General features: G+C 54.5%; 1 protein-coding gene across 7 annotated transcripts in view; it reads left to right on the top strand.

Moving 5' to 3' along the window:
• ZMIZ1 (zinc finger MIZ-type containing 1) overlaps positions 1–15,903 on the top strand; it is a 258,230-nt gene that overhangs the window by 68,109 nt on the left and 174,218 nt on the right. For 5 of the 7 annotated variants that reach the window (XM_049855859.1, XM_049855860.1, XM_049855861.1 and 2 more), the window contains exon 3: positions 3,042–3,135. The gene's annotated coding sequence lies outside the window, so the exon portion shown is untranslated. The remainder of the gene's footprint in view (positions 1–3,041; positions 3,136–15,903) is intronic. The other 2 variants (XM_049855858.1, XM_049855863.1) reach the window with 1 other exon arrangement.

The raw sequence follows: 15,903 nt of genomic DNA, 5'->3' as shown, positions 1-15,903 counted from the left end.
AGGCCAAGATTGTAGTACCGGGCGCTTGATGCACTGGTGTGGAATGAATGAACGGTTCCATCAAAATGGGGCTTGGCTCAGCACTGGCCCTTGGCCTCTGCTGCTGTGCCAGGCTCGCAGGAAGAGGAAGCTCTCACAGCACCTTCCAGAGTGGTGGCAACCAGAAATAGCTGAGGACACACACCGGTGCCAGTGCCAGGATGCCTGGCTCCATATCCGGTGTGGCCCTGGGTGGATTGCCTAACCTCTCGGTGTCTGCTTCCTTATCAGTTAAAATGGGTCTAGTACCTACCTCACTGGCTTGTGGTGAGATTAAATAAATTAATTCACGTAAAGTACTTAGCGCGGTACCAGGTAAAGGTACCAGGTAAAGGTTCATCCGTGTTAGGCGTTGTCGTTATCAGTTTCGTCACTATTTTTATGATCAGAAGTGAATTTACCAGGAATCCCATGAAGCTTTAGCACCTGAGTCTCTCTCCTGCGGGGCCTGGCGAGGACTGGGAGTTGCTGGGAGCCATGGAGTCTCTCTCCTGCGGGGCCTGGCGAGGACTGGGAGTTGCTGGGAGCCATGGAGTCTCTCTCCTGCGGGGCCTGGCGAGGACTGGGAGTTGCTGGGAGCCATGGAGTGTTTTAGTGGGGAGGAGCAGCGTATTGCAGTCAGGGTGTTTCTATGTAAGCATTTCTGGTAAATTGCTTAAAGAGGTGTCATGAGAAAAGGGCCTGGATCCCTAGGGTCTGAGAATCTGTTGTGATTTATTTTCTCGTTTTAAATATGCTCTTCCATTCCTGGTTTTGTATTTGTGATCATATATATGTATGTACACAGACACACACACACATATATGTGTCCCTCAGTGGGCAGGCACAGAGGCGGTTGAGGCCATGGGAAACAGGTTGCTGAGTTGGAACTGTTGTCTCTGAGGCCATTGGGGGTAGCTGGCTGTGTGCCAAACCCCAAGGTTAGTGCTGGGTGGGGACACAGCATGGCCCCTGCCCGCTGGGAGTTCTTGAGGTAGCTGGGACCACAGACTCACTCGCACCTGGAAGGGTGAGGAGTGGGCAGAAAAAGGCGGACTTAGACCCTGTCGCATCTGCACCTCAGAGAGGTGTCAAGAGAACCCAAAGGTCATGAGGACTGGGCACTGGGGAGGGTCTTCTGGAGGAGGGGGCCTTGGTGGGGAGACCCAGGGTGGGAGCCATGGCCTTGGCGCCTCCACCCGCAGCAGGGCCTCTCGGCCAGGCTCTGACAGGGACATTTATAACTCACAGCTGTGCGGTCCTGGGCTCAACTGACTGTGGTAAACCGATCTGGCTTCAGGAAGTCGAGTCCCGAGGCCACTCCCTACCCGACCCCCATGCTCTCCTTCACCTCCTGACACCCACATCCTGTTCTCAGAGGGAGGGGTGGGCAGCCGTGGCACGGGAACAGAGGCCCAGCCAGGGTCCCCAACCCGAGGGCCGAGCAGGGGAGGGCACAGAGAGTTTGTGAGGCCTGAAAGCTTCGTGGCCTCCACGGTCAGTTGTCAGGGCCTGTCCCTCAAGGCACACCCAGGGGGGCTCAGGCCCAGAGAGGGCCAGAGCTGCCCCAGGTGCCCACTGGGCCAGAGGACTGAGAGCTCAGGTTGTGGAACTTAGGGGTGTGTCCTGGATTTCCACATCTAACTGGAGAGAGGATTATTCTTCAGCCCCTGCAGACCAGCTCCAGCCTGGGGGGGTGGGGGTGTGTGGCCTGATGGAAAGGGGCTGAGGTGAGCCAGAGGCCTCAGAGAATGCTGGGAAAAGACATCATCTTGGGCCCCGGGCCTCTGCCTGGGCTGCAGCCTCCATTAAGGACGCGACACCAAATTCCTCAAGAGGCCTTTTACCAACTCCCTAGATTCTTACAGCAAAAAAGTTTGGGGAAAAGAATGGTCTTGCCCAGTGCTGGAAAGAGAGGATAGTACTGAAAGATTCCAGCATACCTTGATTTGACCCCTCACCGCCCCTGGCCTGATTTGCTAACTGATTCTTGGACTCCTGATGGGGCTTTGGCCCTGTCAGCCTCCCAATCCTCCCCACACCTCGCTTTGGTAAATGATAGCGAGCTTGGCCCGCAGAACCCTGGTGATTCGTGGCAAGATTCTAGAATTAGCACCAGAAAGAACATGTATTTTTGTTTCATTAGTTATGTATTTATTAAGGCATGTTGGAAATATAGAACTAGCATGTCCAATCAGTTTTTTCATGGGAATGATTGCTTTGGCCAAGGAGAGATTTGTTGAAGTTAAAAAAAAAAAAAAGTGAGTTGAAGATTAATGTTAATGAAATCATCACACAGGTGGTACTCAGCTCAGACCAAGAGTCAGGAAGGGCAGAGAAGGTCTGAAGTTTGGAGAACACAAAATGAATGACCACCAGGTTTCCGGGCGCTTTCAGTTCCATTTCTGGGCCTCCTGCCTGGAGTGTGAGCGGTGCCTCAGAAGGGGGCTAGGAGAGGAGAGGCAGCAGGGAGGGAGCTGTTTTTCTGAGGGGCTCCTGCACAAATAACAGGGCTCCCAGAGCCGGCCAGAGGTCTGCTGAGTGATTCATAATGAGGAAAGAATTCAGGCAGGGGTCAGAGTGTGACTTTGGAAGTGGCTGCCGGCCGCGGTGTGAGATAATTCCCCGAAGCACAGAGAGCAGAGCCCTGAAGGGCTTTGTACAGTGGCTAAAAATACCCCCAACAGCTTCTCCCTGTCGCCCTGCCTAGGGAGGCAATGACTTTCTGCTCTTCTCACCAAGAAGGAAAAGACAACAACACAAAGCCCCCAAGCCCCAGAAGAAACAAAACTTAGATGTTAAAAAAAAGAAAGAGAATCCACTAGGAGTTGTTGGCTTAGATCGTGGTGAGGCCAGGAGGACACAGCCTGCGCTGATAAATCAGGCGTCCCAGGCGTGCTTAAGTGATCCGGGAGGCCATAGAGATTAGCCCGGTGGCTGGGGACAGAGGTGGGAGGGAAGTGGACCTCGGCCTGCGTCCCTGGCTCCTCACGTCATGCCCGTCTCTCTCTCTCTGTGCCCAGACAGAGCGGGAGACCCACTGGCGTCAGACCGATGCTGCGAGGGCTGTGAGCAGAGGGAGCCACCGTCCATCCCTGAGCTGCCAGATCCAGAAAGGTAACGCCAGACCTCTGGCACCCTGATGTCCAGGCCATGTGGCCACCGTCACCCGGAACTTGGGTGGGGTAGGGGGCAGACAGCTGGGTAGTGATGGGGCTGGGCCAGAACCCTTTCTCCCAGGCTTTCTGGACCTGGCTGAAGAGTTTCTCTGTAACTCCTGTGTGGTGTTCGTAAACCCGTTGCCATCGAGTCGATTCCAGCTCACGGCGACCCCACGTTACAGAGCAGAACCACTCCGTAGGGTTTTCTTGGCCGTAATCTTTATAGAAGCAGTTCACAGGGCTTTCTTCCATGGCACCTCTGGGGGAGTTCAAACCACCAACCTGTTGGTTAGTAGTTAAACACAAACCACTTGCGCCAACCAGGGACCTTGTGGTATCCATATTGGACACAAAATGCTTCTGGGCTTTAGTTTGTCCATCTCTAAAATGGGTGCTGGACTCAGGTCTCCCATTTGCTCCAACTCTCGAGGATTCTGTGAATCAGTTAGGTCTGAGTAGTATTTAAAGTTGAGCCATCTTAGCAGCCTCTGGTTGGAGCCAAGTGTCCTGGCCCTTGTGGGAGCAACACCGGCACCCCAAGGTCACCAGGGCCCTGCCAGGGCTTGAGAAGAGAGGGTTTTCTGACGCAGGAGACAGGTCCGCTGGAGGTGTGGCTGTGGTCTCCCTGTGGCAGCATTCGAAACTCCAAAACATCTCCCTGGCAGCCCTGGGCAAGAATAATTATCTGCGTTTTCAGACAACGAGACCAAGGCACAGGCAGTAATGGGCCTGCTGGGGATCACACAGCAAGCTCTGATCACACCAGAGCAGCCCAGCTTTATCCTGTTTGCCCTATTGCTTCCCCGCTTGTACTACTGCTTTAAAAAAAAGTTGGAAAGCCGCAGCACTGGTCTGATCTGTCTTCCCCAGAGAAATACAGCTGTGGAGACCAAGCTACCTACCAGCCACTCTTCATTGTGTGCCTGCCGCGGGCCTTGTCCTCTGCGTGGCACTAGGGACAGCCTTGCTGTGACAGGTGTCACCTGTGTGTTCTTCCCTCCTGTGGCAGCCTGTCTGGTTGGGTAGAAGTGAGGTTTCCAGGTGCCACAGCTGAGAGGGTTCGTATCAGATACAGGGCAGCCAAGTGCTGGAGTCCACAGGATAGCTCGAAGGATCTAAGAAGAGGTTGTTTAGAACCTCGCAGCTGCTGCAGTCAGGGAGGGCTTCCTGGAGGAGCCAAGACTTGGGCCAGATCTTAAAAAAATGAGTGAGTATTTGGAGAAACAGTTGGGAGATCCAGGGGCCATTCACTAGTGTCCTGAAGAACATCTACTCTTTTATCTATCTGTCCATTCATCTACTCAACCATCCTACCATTCACCCCCTCACCACCCACCTATCCATCTGTCTACCCATTTGACCATCATCCATTTACTTATCCACCCATCCAGCCACTCGCCCATCAACCCATCTACTCATTCATCTATTTACTTACATACTCATCCACCTGTCATATGTCTTCCCATCTAACCATCCATCTACCCATCCATCCGTCCTTCCATTGTCCATCCATCCATCCATCCATCCACCCGCCGGCCCACCCACCCATCTGCCCATCCATCCATCCATCCACCTGTCAGTCTACCCACTAGCCTATCCATTCATCTACTTATCACCCATCCATCCTCCCACCCACTGATGCATCCATCCATCCATCCGTCCTCCCATGCAACCATCCTTCCATTTACTCATTAGTTCACTCATGAAATACTCACTGACTCTTACGCTAGGCCAGGCCTGCACTGTTGTTATTAGGCGCCACTGACTTTGACCCACAGTGACTCTATATAACGTGGTAGAACGTCCCTCAGGGTTTTCTAGGCTGTAATCTTCATGGGAGCAGATCACCAGGTCTTTTTCCTGTGCCAGCACTGGACGAGCTCAAATGGCCAATCTTTTAGTTAGCAGCCCAGTGTTTAACTGTTGTGCCACTGGGGCTCCTTAGGACTGGACTGAGGGCTGGGTTTTGAAGATGGAGTCAACCCAGCCCTGCCCTGAGAGGGATCGGTCTATAATGGAGTCAGATACAACATCCCAGAGCCGTAAGGCATGTGTGATGTCTGACCGTGCAGGGGAGGGGAGGGGAGGAGGGCCCATGTGCCGGTTCTGCAGGTAGGCATTCAGGGACGGCTTCCCAGAGGAAGTAGCATTGTTCCTTTATTCATTTCCCAAATGCTTGAAGCCTTGGTGATATAGCAGTGAATGAAGCAGACAAAACTTCCTGCCCTCTTGGCACTTGTGTTCTCAAGAGGAGACTTAGACAATAAATACCTAGTAAGTGAATATATAATATGTCAGTGGATGCTAACGGTTAAGAAGAGAAATGAAGTCAGGTAAAGGAATATAGGGTGAGGGCTATAGGGTGAGATAAGGTGTTCTTTGACAAGGGGCAGTCTTGGAATACCTCTGATAAGGTGACAATTGAATAGAGACCTGAATGCAAAGAGGGAGCGAACCTGATATAAGGCTCCCCCCTTCCAGGTGGGGGAACAGCAAGCACAATGGCCCTGAGGCAGAAACGTGCTTGGCCTGTTTAAGGAAGTAGCAGGGAAGCCGGGGTGGCTGGAGTGAAGTGAGGGGTAGGAAATGAAACCAGAGAGATCTAGGGACCCCCATATGTTGGCAGTAGGAGACGGCTGGGGGAGACAAGATGGCAGCTTGGACAAGGACGGTACCAGTGGAAGAGGTGAGAAATGATTCTGAATACGTTTCAAAGACAGACCAGACAGGCTGCTGGTGGATCAGAGGTAGGGTTTGAGAGTGGCAGGTCCCTGGGTGGGATAAATGGTTCAGCACTTGGCTACCAGCCAAAAGATTAGTAGTTCAAACCTGCCCAGAGGCACATTGGAAGACAGGCCTGGAGACCTGCTTCCAAAAAGTCTTAAACACCAAATAGACCTTGAAAACTCTATGGACCATTTCTTCTCTGCACACATGGGGTCACCATGAGTCGGAATCTACTCGACAGCAACTAACAATGAGAGCAGCAGGGGGTAGTCAAGAAAAGCCCTTGGGTATGGGACAGGGGCCACAGGTAGAACAGAGGTGGTCATGTGCTTAGCTGGCCTGACCATAGAGGAGAAGTGGGGGCAGGGGGCCGGGGTGGGCTGAGCAAAGCCCGCGAGTTGTTTTAGACATGGTAAGTTTGAGATGCCTTTGAGCCATCCAAGTGGAAAGGTTGAGTAGGCAGTTGGATATATGAGTCTGGAAGGCAGAGTGAGGCCCCGACTAGAGAGATAAATTTGGGAGTTGTCACTTAGAGGTGGTGTTGAAAATCAGGAGGCTGGATGAGATCAGCTCAGGAATGATGGAGATAGAGATCAGAAGCCTGAGGCTGAGTCACAGGGCACCCAGCCCTGAGAGGCAGGGATGATGGTGGGGGGGTGTTGTCAGTAAAGGAGACCCAGAGGCCCAGGCAGGGAGGTGGGAGAAGGGACAGAGCAGGCTGTTAATGGACAAGGAAGACCTTGCTGCGTAAAGTGGGGAAAGGGCATTCCAGGTAGAGGGAACAGTATGCACAAAGGCTCAGAGGCTTCCTGATATGGGCCATATTCAGAGAGGTGCTGGGGAGGAAGGAGGGATCAGACCATCTACACTCCCCGGGCACACATGGTTGTGAATGAGCCATGTCCATGCCTGTCCCTCCCTGTCACCGCTCTCCCTGGCCCCAGCCGACCTTTTTGCCCTGATTGATGTTTGTGAGGTGTGCATTTTCTTCTGAGAAACTTCTAGGTCTCCTGGCCTCTCTGCTCCCCTCCCCCTTGCCTGGAACACTTGTCTCAAAATACAGGACTTTAGGTGGCAGCTCAGGTCCTGCCCACAGGGGCCTCGAAGGGCACAGCAGGCCCTTCCCTACATGCCAGCTCTGGGGAGACTGAGGACAGTCACTGGCCTCTGAGTCGTGGAGCAAATGTTCTGTGGGCGAAGGGCACCCGACAGTTCCCTGTTGAATCCCTAAGTGTCAACCTAAAAATTTCCTGGACTGGCAGTATCTCTTCAGTTAGAGCTCTCTGCCTTTAGTCAGGAGCCTGTGTTTGTGTGTGGGGTGCGGTGTATGTGTGGTGTGTGGGCTGTGTGCGTGTGATATGTGTCTGTGTGAGTGTGATGTGTGTATGATGTTGTGTGATGTGTGTAGTGTGTGTGGTATATGGTATGTGTCTCTGGTGTGTGTGTCGGTGTGTGTGGCATATGGTATGTGTCTCTGTATGGCATGTGTGTGGCATATGGTATGTGTCTCTGTATGGCGTGTGTGTCAGTGTGTGTGGCATATGGTATGTGTCTCTGTATGGCGTGTGTGTGGTATATGGTATGTGTCTCTGTATGGTGTGTGTGTTGGTGTGTGTGGTATATGGTATGTATCTCTGTATGGCGTGTGTGTCGGTGTGTGTGGCATATGGTATGTGTCTCTGTATGGTGTGTGTGTGTGTTGGTATGTGTGGTATATGGTATGTGTCTCTGTATGGTGTGTGTGTGGTATATGGTATGTGTCTCTGGCGTGTGTGTCGGTGTGTGTGGCATATGGTATGTGTCTCTGTATGGCATGTGTGTGGCATATGGTATGTGTCTCTGTATGGCGTGTGTGTCAGTGTGTGTGGCATATGGTATGTGTCTCTGTATGGCGTGTGCGTGGTATATGGTATGTGTCTCTGTATGGTGTGTGTGTGTGTTGGTATGTGTGGTATATGGTATGTGTCTCTGTATGGTGTGTGTGTGGTATATGGTATGTGTCTCCGTATGGTATGCGTGTCGGTGTGTGTGGTATATAGTATGTGTCTGTTTATGTCTGTGTGTGATGTGGTGTGGGGTGTGTGTGGTATGTCTGTGTATGGTATGTGTGTCTGTGTGTGAGTGTGGGTATGGTGTGTGTTTGGTGTTGTGTGATGTGTGTGTGTGATAACGGGGTGGGTGTCTCTGTGTGGTGTGTATGGGTGTGGTGTGTGTGTCTGTGGTATGTGTGTGGTGTGGGGTGGGTGTGGTATGTGTGTCTGTATGGTGTGTGTCTGTGTGTGTGGTGTGTGTGGTGTTAGTTGGGTGTGGTATGTGTCTCTGTATGGTGTGTGTTTGTGTGGTGTGTGTCTGTGGTGTGGGGTGGGTGTGGTGTGTGTGTCCATGTGGTATGTGTGTGTGTGGTGTGGGTGGGTGTGGTGTGTGTGTCTGTGTGTGGTGTGGGTTTTCACCTTGTGTATGGTGTTGTTGCTTATGGGACCTCTTCCCCCCCTTCATCCCTGTCTTTCTCTCTCGGCCTCTACCGCAAACACCGGCAGTGTCTCTCTGGGCCAGGATGCAGGCTGGAGTGGGGTTCTGAGGAGCAGATGTAGTCCCTTGTCTCTCAGGAGCTCGCAGGCTGCTCCCTCTCTTGCTCAGCTCCTGGGCACACCCTTTTGGTGGTCAAGAGCCTGAGCTTGGCATCTGAAAAGCCCAGGGTGAAATTCCAGCTCTGCCACCCCAGCGGTATGACTGGGAGCTGCAGCCATCCTGTTCTGGCAGGACATGGAAAGAGCACCCCCAGAGGCTCTGGGAGAAACATGGAGTCTCCATGCTGCTCCCCCTATTCTACCTGAGGTTTGGCCTAGGTCCCCCACCTCTCCCTCAAGAGCAGAGATCCTGGGTCATCTCCCACCCTCTCCTGCTTCAGGGCCCAACTCCAGCCCCACCTCCTCTAGGAAGTGTCCCCTGACCACTCCGACATCAGCCAGCATCTACCAAGCACCCGCACCTCAGCTAACCCAATCCCAGGGGACGGGAGGGGTGCACAGAAACAACAAAGGGGGATCCCCACTCTTGAGCTCGCTGTCCAGCTGGGGTGGTGGGGGACAGGCAAAAGAACCAGCAGTTTCCAGTGTAACAGTGAGCCTGTGGATGCTCAGCGGAGCGAGTGGCCACTGCCTGGTCAGGGAGGCCACGGTGAAGAGGCTGCCCCACCTGAGTCCCGGGCTAGGTGGGTGTTGGGCAGGGTGTGCAGGCTGGACGGGCCACGGAGGACAGCGTGCGTTCCAGGGAAGGGGAGCCACGGGGCGAGGTCCAGCGTGTCTGCGTGACCAGGGCTCAGCAAAGGCCCAGGAGACACCTCCCATGCTGAGAATCGGTGGAGCCTGGGTTGGGGCATGGTGATCCTCCGCCTTCAGGAAAGAGATGGCTGTCATGCTCCTTCCTCATCAGGGACTGGGGCAGTCATTGGAAGCCACTCTGATGATGGGTGACTCTGTCACGGGTTGGTGGCAGGAGGCAGTGCCCTAATGCTGCAGGTAATCTCATTATTGTGCCAGGCTGATCGGACGAGTAATCCTGGGCCCTTAGTCTCACTTTTCTTAAGCCTCCCCCGCTCCCCATTCTGTCTCTAAACTCTTCCACTGCCTGGGTGAAGTCAGGCAGGAATGGACTTATCTCCACTGAATAAAGGAGAAACCAGGGCCGTGATGCCACAGTTAGTAGGTGGTAGGGCAGGACTTTGAACCAGGGTCCATCCAACTCCCAAGCCAAAGCTCTAAACCACTGCCCTCTGCTATTTCTAGGGCTCTCGCTGAATGTTCACAAGTACAGCACCTTCATGTAAACCCCTTCTCCAACCTCCTTGTTTGTAGGTGAGGAAACTGAGGACCCGAAAAGGCAAGGGACTTGGCCAGGGTCACGTAGCAAGCTAAGGGCAGACCCTGCACCAGAGCCTGATCCAGCCCTCTTCGGTCCCTGCCTGGCTTGTTTGTGCCCACCCTTCAGCCCCCATTAGCAGGCGCTGGTATCCACCCTGAACTCTGCCCACTTCCGCTTGGAGCGCCCGTTACATTCAGGCTTCCCGCAGGCTCTGGCACTCACTCTGGTTGCAGGCACCAAGTTCCTCATCAGAAGGCTCCATTGTGCCTATTGTTTAAATATAGATTACTAATGAAATGCCTTTTCATTGCCTTCCCAGTGAATAGTTTCCGTGTAAAGTTAATTTGCAGTGTTATGTAAATTCTGTTTAACTTCAATCAAGTTTCTAATTATGTTTTTACCGCAGTAATTCCCATTTGATTTGTCATCTCCTGTTAGGTATTTAATGTTCGGTGGGCGGGTTTGCTTTCTGTCTCTCTCTCTCTTTTTTTTTCCCCAAGGCCCTTTCCCTCTCTGACCTCCTATTTGCCTTTCTGTCTTCTCGACTTTCTCATGCTCCTCCCTGCTCTGTGTGCCTCCTCTCTTTCCTCCATCTCCTGCCCCCTTCCTCCTTCCTTCCTTTCTTCCTCTTGCCCAGCTGCTCCTTCTCTCCTTTCTGTTTTCCTCTTCTCTTTGTGTCTTCCCCTCCCTTCTGTCTCTCTCTCCCCACCTCCCACTGCCGTTTCTCCCATCTTCTTCTTTCTCTTTCTTCATCGCTCCTCTTCTCTCTGTCTCTAGCGCTTCCTCTATTTCTGTGTTTCTTGTGTCCTTCTCCCCCTCCCCGCCCCCTGCCCCAGGGCTCTCTGCTGCCCTCTTTCTCCAGGCTTGTTTCTATCCCAGCCTCCTCTGCTTACCTGGTTCCTTCTTCCTCCGCCCCCCCTTCTCCCTCCTATGCCCTAGAAACCCTCACTCACTAGAGCAATGTTGAGGGGAGCTTCCTTGAGGATGGTGCCCGGGAGGAGGATGAGAGGTAGACTGGCTGGGTGCGGATCAGGGCTTGGTCCTCTGGGGGAGCTGTATGCTCCACCCCTGGGCAGGGCTTGCACTTGGAAGACTGCTGAGGAGCAGCTGGGGGCACAGCCCCTAACACTCTGAGATGGGGTAGTGGTAAGAACCTGGACTGCAGGGTCGGACTGAACCAGGTGCCAATTCACGGTGGCCCCATGTGTGTCTCTGAGATGGGGTAATGGTAAGAACCTGGACGGCAGGGTTGGACTAAACCAGTTGCCAACTCACGGTGGCCCCATGTGTGTTACGTGCTCCGTAGGGTTTTCAACGCTGACTTTTTCGGAAGTGGATCTCCAGGCCCTTCTTTCTAGGCACCTGTGGGTGGACTTGAACCTCCAACTTTTCAGTTAGCAGCTGAGCGCACTAACCATCTGCACCACCCAGAGACCCTAGAGTTGGATAAAACCAAACCAAATCCATTGCTATCAAGTCGATTCTGACCCATAGCTACGCTGTAGGGCACAGTAGGACTGCCTTGTAGGGTTTCCAAGAAATGGCTGGTGAATTCGAATTTCTGATTTTTTGGTCAGCAGCCACCAGGGCTCCAGAATTGGACTACCTGGGCTCAAACCCTGACTCCAGCCCTTAGGAACTGTGTGGCCTTCGGGTTAGTTACCATTTCTGTCTGCAGTTTCCTCATCTGTAAAATAGGGTAATAATATTACCTAACTCCTAGGTTTGTTGTGAGAATTAAATGATATAACATACGTGAGGGGCCTGGCAGAGTGCCTGGCCAGAGTTAGTTTTATTTGGAAGCTCTCATCCAAGCCTCTTGTCTGTTTGTGGCCTTCCTGAGATGCTGTTCTAGGGGTTTCTATGCTGCTGGGTCCTGGGGCCAGGCCTGAGGCCAGGCAGGGTAGGAGCTGAGCACTGACCCCACAGAACGGCTGTGCATGGGCGGTGGCAGACTACTCCTCCCAGCTGGGTTCAGCTCTGCAGGTCAAGAGGTGTGGACTCCTTCTTCCTGAATGGGCAGTCTCCAGGGATCTGAGGACAGGTCTGCCACTCTGTGGATCATCTGAGGACAGACCCCCAAAGCTGGAAGACCCCTCAAGGCACTGGCCCACAGACCTTCTTTACTTATAGAACATTTCGTTCAAACAAATTCCATCTGGATCCTAAAGAGCAGAATAAACGCAGAGTGGCTCCTGTGAACACCCCCTCTTTCCACCCCTTTCCTGCCCCCCAGGCTGTCCCATGGACTTCAGCTGGAATACCGCTGCTCCAAGTACAAAACCAGTTGCCATCAAGTCAGTTCCGACTCCTGGTGATCCTATGCATGTCAGAGTAGAACTGTGCTCCATAGGATTTTCAGTGGCTGATGTTTGGGAAGTAGGTTGCCAGGCCTTTCTTCTGAGGTACCTCCAGGTAGACTTGAACCACCAACATGCTGTTAGCAGCCGAGCGTGTGAACTGTTCTCACAGTGACAGATCTGCTGTGGAGTGTGTGCGGCTCCTCCCTCAGCCTCAGGCTCCCCACCTGTCCCGCGGGCATTTCTCCCTCCCAACCCCAACGCTGGATTTGTGGGATTCTCCTTGCTGCCAGGCTTCCCAGCAGGCATCTGCCCTCTGTGTGGGAAGAAAAACACCACACAGGCAGGGCTGGGGTTGGGTGAGTGTCCCTCCCTCCCCTCTTCCTCCCACTCCCCTGCTGCCCCCTCTGTGTTGGCTTCCCATCCTACGTGTCCCAGGCTTGTCCTGGAAGCAGAACCCAGTGTTTGGAGTGGCATTCTTGTGGGTGAAGAAAGGCAGGACCCTCACTGTCCTTCAGGGACAGAAACCTGAGCTGCCACCCACTCCCTGCTGGTCTGTCTGACCACCTGACCCTCAGCACCTGTGTGTGTGTATGCTTATGTGTGTGTGTATGTGTGTCCCTGGTCAAGGAAACCTTAGCCATCACGTGGCTTGTTCCCGTTTGTCTAAGTAAGCAGTTCGGGCTGGCTGTATTCAGGAGGCTGAGATCTGGAGCCGGGGGTGGGGGGGTGGTGGCCATCTTGGCAGTGGGCACTGGAGGTAAGGAAGCCCTGAGCCAGGTCCTGGAGCCTGGACCTCTGCATTGGCACTGGGGAACCTGGACTTTGAGTGGCCTACTTCTGCCCCCTGCCCGCCTCGATGCTTCCCCACCCCATCTGTCAAGAAAAAGAATTAGGCTTGCTGATTGCAGAGAACCCTCTGAGCCCTGAAACGAGAGGGTGCAGATCCTCTAAGCTGGAAAAAAAAAAAAAAAGTGAGCTCAAAAATGCCAAGTCTTGGCCCAAGAGAGGGACATGTGTGGACCCACGTCCGCTGGGGTGTGCATAGAGTGCTGGCCTCCTGGACAGAGAGCCAGAGTCAGGCTTCCCCCAGGCGCCTGTCAGCCACCAAATAATTCACCAGATATGTATTAAATACCTACTGTGTGCCAGGAGCTTAGCTAGGCAGGGAGTAGGGATGGTCAGCACACAGACCCTCTGGAACCACTGTCTAGCCCCCACATCTGTTCAATTGTTTGTCCCTTTTGGGTGGACAGAATCACCCTTCATGTCAAAGAACCTGTGGCCTTGTTAGGAGGGGGGCTGCGTCCCGCCGCACTGCCATTCCAGGGCACGAACCCCCAGTGTTGGGGATAGGGGTCAACAGGAGAGATGGGAGAAGCCACTGAGTCCCAAGTGGGGAACCCAGGATTGAGCATCTGTTTCCAGCTGGGGAGAGGGTCTCCTTTTTCCAGAAAGGTGGGCCCCGGAGCCGGGGCTTCCAGAGCAGATATGTGCGGAGAGACAGAGTGCCGAGGCCTGTACCTCCTCCGAGCCCACCTGGGCAGTAGAGCCCCAGGGGAGGTGGCAGCCCCAGAATCATTCTACACCAAGGTGGACCCAGCCTGCATGGTATGTTTTGGTCACAAAGGACACAGGACTCCTAGGGCCTGGAAGAGGAGGGAGGCTGCAGTGGCCAGTTTGGGGCAGCCTCTGAGAGCCCACCTGCGCTCAGATGTAGGGGTGTGTGTGTGTGTGTGTGTGTGTGTCCTTTCCTCCCTCCTTCATTCGGCTCTTCCCTTTGACAAACACATCCAGTAGCCAGGTCTGCTGGGCTGGGCTCAGTAAAAGATGCATCCCATTGCCTTCAAGCAGCAGCTCAGAGTGGCCCAAGGGCTCAGGCAAAGCTGAGTCCCAGGACAGAGGAAGCTACGCACGGGCATCAGGACATGGCCGACCCCACAAGCTGCCCTCTGTCCTGCCAGAACTTGGGCTGACATAGAGCCACCAGGTGCCCGGGGTACAGGGGTACAGGGGCATAAGGAGCTGACATCAGGGCCACACAAGTCGTTGTCAGACCTTGTCTTTCTGGTGTTCTCAACCTGGAAGGGGCCCAAGGGCTGTGAGCACAAGGCCGTTCTGTTACAGCCAGAAACGCCTATCTAGAGAGGGGCAATGAGTGGGGCTGAGGCCCCCAGACAGTGAGTGGTTGGGCTGGTAACACCACCAGCCACCCTGCCACCCAGGGCTGAGTATGAATTTTGGGCATGGGTGGTTATAAAACTGCTAGGACAGAGTCCCAGAATGCTGGTGTTATGGCCCACCCTCTCCCTATGCCTGGCCTACGTGTCCCCCAGCCTCAGCTTGCATACCCCCAGGTTCAGGAGGTTTACTGTGCCCCTTGCCATTCTTAGTAATTCTTCCAGATAACTTGCACCCTGGCCTCTGACTGGCAGACGCCTGAGGCCTGCTTCTGTCTTCCACCAGCTTGCCTCAGGGCCACAGGCCTTCAGCATCCTCTGACTGGGTCCCTCCCCAGCTTGGCTTCCTCCTGGCATAGCATTAAACCAGGCCCACAGACAATCCATCAGGGCCTGGTTGACTGGGGTCATATGAACAAGTCGTCAGTGTCCTGTGCGGGGCAGTCAGCCCAGAGTGGCTTATGTCAGCCCCTGACCAAGCTGAGCCCACCTGTCATCCCTGGGGTCCTGGAGGGGCCCTCTGGGCTTGGCTGACAGCCTTTGAAGGAAGGTCTTCCGGCTGCCCACGGTAGGCGGAGGCCTGGATCCCACGCCGTCCCTGGCCCGCACTCTGGGCCCAGACCACCGACCCCCTGCCTTTCTCCCTGACCCTGAGCTATGGCAGGCTTCTGTCTGCAGTGGGCCTGCATCGCCCGCTGGAAGAGTCCTCTCTGCTTTCTGGTCTGTTTGTGTTCTGAGTTGCCAGTTTGCTGAGCGGCCTTGATAGAGGTGGGCCTACAGCTACCTCCCGTAGCCTGTGTCCAGGGAAAGCACGAAAGGGTGGGGTCGTGGCCTGTGTTCAGTCTCACCCCTCACTGGGTCTCCACTCCCACCATGACCCCAGCTGTGTAGACAGGCAACCCCAGCTCCTGAGGCTACAGGGAATGGGTGGGGTTCACCTGGGGGCCATGGTGGCCCACAGCCTCAGGCCTAGCTCCCATCCCACCCACACTCCCCCTGGCCCTTTAAGGGCCTCCATGTGCAAAGCTGGGGGCGGGGTGAGGGGTCTTACTCTTGGTGCTGTGCCCCTGGTATGACATCACACTGCCCCAGCGCAGGGGACTGCCCTTTCTGGGCTGGGATGCCGCACAGCTTGACCATCAGAAAGTGCTGCCTGAGACGGCTGATGTCCGTTTTGCTTCAGCTTCTGTTCTGCCCTGGCCCTGGTGTCTTCTGTGTAGTTTCCTGGAAGTGACCCCTGCCTCTGCCCAGAGAGGGGGGAAGACAGTGACAGACCCCAGGGAGGCTGGCTACTGCAGCTCAGCCTGGAGGGTGCGCCCTTGGGAAGCAGACCCAGCAGTACCTTTGTCAAGGCCCCTTGCTAGAAGGCAAGTGGCTAGAGGTCAGAGACCAAAGGCACCAAGCAGGCCAGGGTAGCCTGTCCACTGCTGCCCCAAGAAAACTTTGGTGCTTCTGAGGAGGCCCCCACGGGCCCTCCCTCTCGCTGATCCTCTGCCTGGGCTGGGTGGGACCAGCAGGACAGGAAGCCAGGGCGGCCTGGACCAGAGCCAGGGATGAGGCAAAAGCTAACCCAGGCCTGGCCTCGGGGCTATAGCCACACAGGTCACTCGGCCTCAGCGAGTAGTTACCCGCCCACCCAACAGGAAGCCCTACCCA

Source organism: Elephas maximus, chromosome 16 (assembly GCF_024166365.1).
Source record: "Elephas maximus indicus isolate mEleMax1 chromosome 16, mEleMax1 primary haplotype, whole genome shotgun sequence".
Taxonomy (NCBI): domain Eukaryota; kingdom Metazoa; phylum Chordata; class Mammalia; order Proboscidea; family Elephantidae; genus Elephas; species Elephas maximus.
This window is presented reverse-complemented; position numbering and strand designations above follow the sequence as displayed.